Consider the following 7339-nt stretch of genomic DNA (forward strand, 5'->3'; position numbering starts at 1 on the left):
TGATTAGGCCAGCGCCATCGCTGTCCGCTCCTCCCGCTCTCTTCCCCCCCCCCCCTCTCTCTCTTCCAAGGCCCGCACAAGGGACCGGAGGCATCCCTCGCCTTGATCCAGAAGGCATGCATCAGCGGATGGAGAGGTGGTGGGGCGACGAGCACAGCCGGCGGCGGCAGCGACTTTTCCTGGAGAGAGATGGGATCGGGATTGGAACAGGGAGCGAGTTGGGAGTTGTGGGAGGCGAAGACGTGAGTACGTGTTAGCGACAGTTTTTTCTCTCTCATAGAATACACTCACTTCGAGCAAATTAACCTCCACCGTAATTCTTTTAAATTTTTCTAACAATATTATCATCCGCTTAGTTCTGTTGCGATATCCATAGTACGTCGGCAGTCCGACAATTAGTATTCAGGTCCTATATACCATCCAAGAAAATGCAAACATGTTTTTCTTCCTGCTAGTAGCATGTTCCATTGACTGTTCAAAGTATATATCAGTGATGTTTGACTATATTTAGAAAATAATGCATTGTCCTGCTGTTACATTGGCAAATACAGTGTGTACATTGGGATATTTTTTCTAGCAATAGCGAAAATAACAGATATTGTCGTGCAACAATAGCAATAAAGGAATCCAATTGATCTCATTGGCATCTTCATATGAGTTGACGTTGTTCATAACACAACTTAATTTACCCGATGATAATCAACTCATGGGAGTCTAGGTATCTTCAATTCCTAAGCCTGCTCCAGGACGGGATTCGGCGCTCAGCGCTTTTTTGGCCATGTATAGGTTGCCTAATATGCCAATTGAGCATAGCACCACACGGATGAAAATCCCATAGTAGCAAATTCTCAATCCAGATATGAGGGATTCCTCGTGATAACTACTACCATTAATGGAATGGTCTAAACATGATTAAGGTAGAAGAGACGACCAAACCTAAGACTGTAGCCTATAGCACGCATCTGGAGACTCCTCGGACACTCTGTCGTTGCTCGATGATTGGCCAGTGCGTGCCCGAGCAAAGGGGAGAGGAGGCCGACGGGAGAGCGCACCAGCACGAAAAACCACGACCTCATCTTCCTCTATCGGTGATTAGGCCAGCGCCATCGCTGTCCGCTCCTCCCGCTCTCTTCCCCCCCCCCTCTCTCTCTTCCAAGGCCCGCACAAGGGACCGGAGGCATCCCTCGCCTTGATCCAGAAGGCATGCATCAGCGGATGGAGAGGTGGTGGGGCGACGAGCACAGCCGGCGGCGGCAGCGACTTTTCCTGGAGAGAGATGGGATTGGGATTGGAACAGGGAGCGAGTTGGGAGTTGTGGGAGGCGAAGACGTGAGTACGTGTTAGCGACGGTTTTTTCTCTCTCATAGAGTACACTCACTTCGAGCAAATTAACCTCCACCGTAATTCTTTTAAATTTTTCTAACAATATTATCATCCGCTTAGTTCTGTTGCGATATCCATAGTACGTTGGCAGTCCGACAATTAGTATTCAGGTCCTATATACCATCCAAGAAAATGCAAACATGTTTTTCTTCCTGCTGGTAGCATGTTCCATTGACTGTTCAAAGTATATATCAGTGATGTTTGACTATATTTAGAAAATAATGCATTGCCCTGCTGTTACATTGGCAAATACAGTGTGTACATTGGGATATTTTTTCTAACAATAGAGAAAATAACAGATATTGTCGTGCAACAATAGCAATAAAGGAATCCAATTGATCTCATTGGCATCTTCATATGAGTTGACGTTGTTCATAACACAACTTAATTTACCCGATGATAATCAACTCATGGGAGTCTAGGTATCTTCAATTCCTAAGCCTGCTCCAGGACGGGATTCGGCGCTCAGCGCTTTTTTGGCCATGTACAGGTTGCCTAATATGCCAGTTGAGCATAGCACCACACGGATGAAAATCCCATAGTAGCAAATTCTCAATCCAGATATGAGGGATTCCTCGTGATAACTACTACCATTAATGGAATGGTCTAAACATGATTAAGATAGAAGAGACGACCAAACCTAAGACTGTAGCCTATAGCACGCATCTGGAGACTCCTCGGACACTCTGTCGTTGCTCGATGATTGGCCAGTGCGTGCCCGAGCAAAGGGGAGAGGAGGCCGACGGGAGAGCGCACCAGCACGAAGAACCACGACCTCATCTTCCTCTATCGGTGATTAGGCCAGTGACATCGCTGTCCGCTCCTCCCGCTCTCCCCCCCCCCCTCTCTCTCTCTCTTTTCCAAGGCCCGCACAAGGGACCGGAGGCATCCCTCGCCTTGATCCAGAAGTCATGCATCAGCGGATGGAGAGGTGGTGGGGCGACGAGCACAGCCGGCGGCGGCAGCGACTTTTCCTGGAGAGAGATGGGATCGGGATTGGAACAGCGAGCGAGTTGGGAGTTGTGGGAGGCGAAGACGTGAGTACGTGTTAGCGACAGTTTTTTCTCTCTCGGTATTCAGTCGGGGATGGGAGGAAGTGTGGGCTGGTTTCCGGGCCACGTCCCATGCTGGGTGGGCTGCCTTTTTTGAGGAGCGGGAGGAAGAAACTATCGATCGTAGGTGGGAGTAGGAGGTCAAACCATCACGACGTCCGATTCTCCTTTAATAGTAGAGATTCTTCCCTCATTCGTGGCCACGACATCCCCATCCACAGGCGGCGGCCCGGCGATCTACTCTGCGCCGCCCCTCACTCCTCCTGGCGACGTCGGGGCCATCCACCGTGAGCGCTCTCCTCTTCCTCCCCATGGCCGCCTTGCTCCCCATCACCTACGCCCACTCTGGCAGCCCCCAACCCTAGTTCTCTCACACCCCGTAGGGAGAGGAGGAGTGAGGCTTCTGGGCGAGGAGGTGCTGCTGGTGGTGCTGCTGGGCGAGGAGGCACTTGATTTGCGTTCGCCGGCGCTGGATCCGCGTGCGCCGGCGCTTGATCTGCTCCGTCGTGGCTCCGGCGACCTTACCCTTTGGCTCCGGGACAGGAAGGCTACCCCGGCGACGTACAGGTCCGCCCCCTTCTCCTCTCCTCTTGGATTTTTTCTTCTTCCCTTCCCTGAGATGGTGTTTGTACTGGGCTGCAGGAGACCTCAACACGCCAATGGATGCAGCCAGCCTCCAACTCACCACGCACCTGCACCAACTTGATGTAGGGAGAGGAGGAGTGAGGCTTCTCTCACGGGATGACGCCCAGCCATGGGGCAGCAGCAACCCAAGGTAAGGCCTCCCTCTACCTCTCTCTCGTTTTGATTTCATAGGTCTGGTTCCCTGATTTTTCTGCTGCTCTAGATTTACTTGCATGCTTGACTGAATCAAGTTGCTCTCAGGCCCTAGTGTTCAATGAGATAGGCATTGCACTGTTTACCAATTTAATTTGCTTGCCTACAGCCACATGGTCCATAGATAGAATTGAGATATTCAGACTAATTACTGAAATTCGCTTGGTGCTATCACTATCGGCCTCTAGTGTTGAATCAGTTGGACACTGTACTGTTTACCAATTTAATTTGCTTGCTTGCCTCCACATGGTCCAGAGATAGAAATTCAGATATTGAGACTAAAGTTTAATGATTTGCTGGTCATAATTGGTTCAGCGACTAAATCTGTCCCCAAACTGTCAAAATTGTATGTCAAAGCTAAAAAACTATCAAAACTTTGCTTTCAAGATGAGCCTAAATTCAGTAAGATGTGTGCGCAGCTTGCTTTCAAGATTGTTAAACTACTCCATGTTTATTTAAACTAATTCCTCCTACAGATTGCTATCAAAATAAGCCTAAATTCAGAGTCTTCGGAAGTCAATTACTTTGAGCCTTTGAGTTAGAAGGTATACCAGTCTCTTTGCAGTTTGCTCTTAATACACTCTTCCCTTGGCCATGATGAGATGTTTAAGTCTTTCAACTTATCAGTTTTTAGTTCCACTTGAAGCGATGCATATTCGAATACATTTTCTAGTCCTTTGAGCCGTTGAATGAATAAACGACAAAGTATTAGCATCTCAACCGAACAATAACAGAAATCGTCTTATCAAAAGATGGTGTAGTGGGATTAATGACTAACCATAGCGGTGAGGTCTTTGCGGCTCATTCCTGGTCCTAGCGAGTCGAGCACCTGGATGCATCGCTGCCCGGCATTTGTAACTGCTAGGTACCAATGGAAGTGTTCAATGTTTACATGTAGACTCGTTGTTGGAAATATGCCCTAGAGGCAATAATGAAATGATTATTATTATATTTCCTTGTTCATGATAATTGTCTATTATTCATGCTATAATTATGTTATCCGGAAATCATAATACATGTGTGAATACATAGACCACAACATGTCCCTAGTGAGCCTCTAGTTGACTAGCTCGTTGATCAACAGATAGTCATGGTTTCCTGACTATGGACATTGGATGTCATTGATAACGGGATCACATCATTAGGAGAATGATGTGATGGACAAGTCCCAATCCTAAGCATAGCACAAGATCGTGCAGTTCGTTTGCTAGAGCTTTTCTAATGTCAAGTATCATTTCCTTAGACCATGAGATCGTGTAACTCCCGGATACCGTAGGAGTGCTTTTGGTGTACCAAACGTCACAACGTAACTGGGTGACTATAAATGTATACTACAGGTATCCCCGAAAGTATCTGTTGGGTTGACACGGATCGAGACTGGGATTTGTCACTCTGTATGACCGAGAGGTATCTCTGGGCCCACACAGTAATGCATCATCATAATGAGCTCAATGTGACCAAGTAGTTGTTCACGGGATCATGCATTGCGGTACGAGTAAAGTGACTTGCCGGTAACGAGATTGAATAAGGTATTGGGATACCGACGATCGAATCTCGGGCAAGTAACATACCGATTGACAAAGGGAATTGTATACGGGATTACTTGAATCCTCGACATCGTGGTTCATTCGATGAGATCATCATGGAACATGTGGGAGCCAACATGGGTATCCAGATCCCGCTGTTGGTTATTGGCTGGAGAACTGTCTCGGTCATGTCTGCGTGATTCCCGAACCCGTAGGGTCTACACACTTAAGGTTCGGTGACGCTAGGGTTGTAGAGATATTAGTATGCGGTAACCCAAAAGTTGTTCGGAGTCTCGGATGAGATCCCGGACGCCACGAGGAGTTCTGGAATGGTCCGAAGGTGAAGAATTGTATATAGGAAGTCCAGTTTCGGCCACCGGGAAAGTTTCGGGGGTCACCGGTATTGTACCGGGACCACCGGAAGGGTCCCGGGGGTCCACCGGGTGGGGCCACCTATCCCGGAGGGCCACATGGGCTGAAGTGGGAAGGGAACCAGCCCCTGGTGGCCTGGTGCGCCCCCCTTGGGCCTCCCCCTGCGCCTAGGGTTGGAAACCCTAGGGGTGGGGGGCCCCCACCTGACTTGGGGGGCAAGTCCCCCCTTGGCCGCCCCCCCCCCTTGAGATTGGATCTCTAGGGGGCCGGCGCACCCCCTAGGACCCCTATATGAAGAGTGGGGGAGGGAGGGCTGCGCACCCTTGTCCCTGGCGCCTCCCTCTCCCCCCGTACCACCTCTCCCTCTCGCTGAGCTTGGCGAAGCCCTGCCAAGATCGCCGCTACTTCCACCACCACGCCATTGTGCTATTGGATCTCCATCAACTTCTCCTTCCCCCTTGCTGGATCAAGAAGGAGGAGACGTCTTCCCCAACCGTACGTGTGTTGAACGCGGAGGTACCGTCCGTACGGCACTAGGATCTTCGGTGATTTGGATCACGACGAGTACGACTCCCTCAACCCCGTTCTCTTGAACGCTTCCGCTCGCGATCTACAAGGGTATGTAGATGCACTCCTCTCTCTCGTTTCTAGATAACTCCATAGATTGATCTTGGTGAAGCGTAGAAATTTTTTATTTTCTGCAACGTTCCCCAACAGTGGCATCATGAGCTAGGTCTATGCGTAGTTTCTATGCACGAGTAGAACACAATCTTGTTGTGGGCGTAGATGTTGTCAATTTTCTTGCCACTACTAGTCTTATCTTGTTTCGGCGGCATTGTGGTATGAAGCGTCCCGGACCGACGTTACACGTACGCTTACGTGAGACAGGTTCCACCGACTGACATGCACTAGTTGCATAAGGTGGCTAGCGGGTGTCTGTCTCTCCCACTTTAGTCGGATAGGATTCGATGAATAGGGTCCTTATGAAGGGTAAATAGAAATTGGCATATCACGTTGTGCTTTTGACATAGGTAAGAAACGTTCTTGCTAGAACCCTATTGCAGCCACGTAAAACATGCAGCAACAATTAGAGGACGTCTAACTTGTTTTTGCAGCATATGCCTTGTGATGTGATATGGCCAAAAGGATGTGATGAATGAATTATATGTGATGTATGAGATTGATCATGTTCTTGTAATAGGAATCACGACTTGCATGTCGATGAGTATGACAACCGGCAGGAGCCATAGGAGTTGTCTTTATCTATTGTATGACCTGCGTATCACTGAATAACGCCATGTAATTACTTTACTCCTTTGCTAAACTGTTAGCCATAGTAGTAGAAGTAATAGTTGGCGAACAACTTCATGAAGACACGATGATGGAGATCATGATGATGGAGATCATGGTGTCATGCCGGTGACGAAGATGATCATGGCGCCCCGAAGATGGAGATCAAAGGAGCAATATGATATTGGCCATATCATGTCACTATTTGATTGCATGTGATGTTTATCATGTTTTTGCATCTTATTTGCTTAGAACGACGGTAGTAAATAAGATGATCCCTCATAATAATTTCAAGAAAGTGTTCCCCCTAACTGTGCGCCATTGCAAAAGTTCGTTGTTTCGAAGCACCACGTGATGATCGGGTGTGATAGATTCTAACGTCCACATACAACGGGTGTAAGACAGATTTACACATGCAAAACACTTAGGTTGACTTGACGAGCCTAGCATGTACAGACATGGCCTCAGAACACAAGAGACCGAAAGGTCGAACATGAGTCGTATAGAAGATACGATCAACATGAAGATGTTCACCCATGATGACTAGTCCATCTCATGTGATGATCGGACACAGTCTAGTTGACTCGGATCATGGATCACTTAGATGACTAGAGGGATGTCTATCTGAGTGGGAGCTCATTAAATAATTTGATTAGATGAACTTAATTATCATGAACTTAGTCTAAAAACTTTTGCAATATGTCTTGTAGATCAAATGTCCCACGCTAATGTTGCCCTCAACTTCAACGCGTTCTTAGAGAAAACCAAGCTGAAAGACGATGGCAGCAACTACACGGACTGGGTCCGGAACTTGAAGATCATCCTCATAGCTGCCAAAAGGGCATATGTCCTAGATGCACCGCTAGGTGAAGCACCCGT

Source organism: Triticum dicoccoides, chromosome 3B, assembly GCF_002162155.2.
Source record: "Triticum dicoccoides isolate Atlit2015 ecotype Zavitan chromosome 3B, WEW_v2.0, whole genome shotgun sequence".
Lineage (NCBI taxonomy): Eukaryota > Viridiplantae > Streptophyta > Magnoliopsida > Poales > Poaceae > Triticum > Triticum dicoccoides.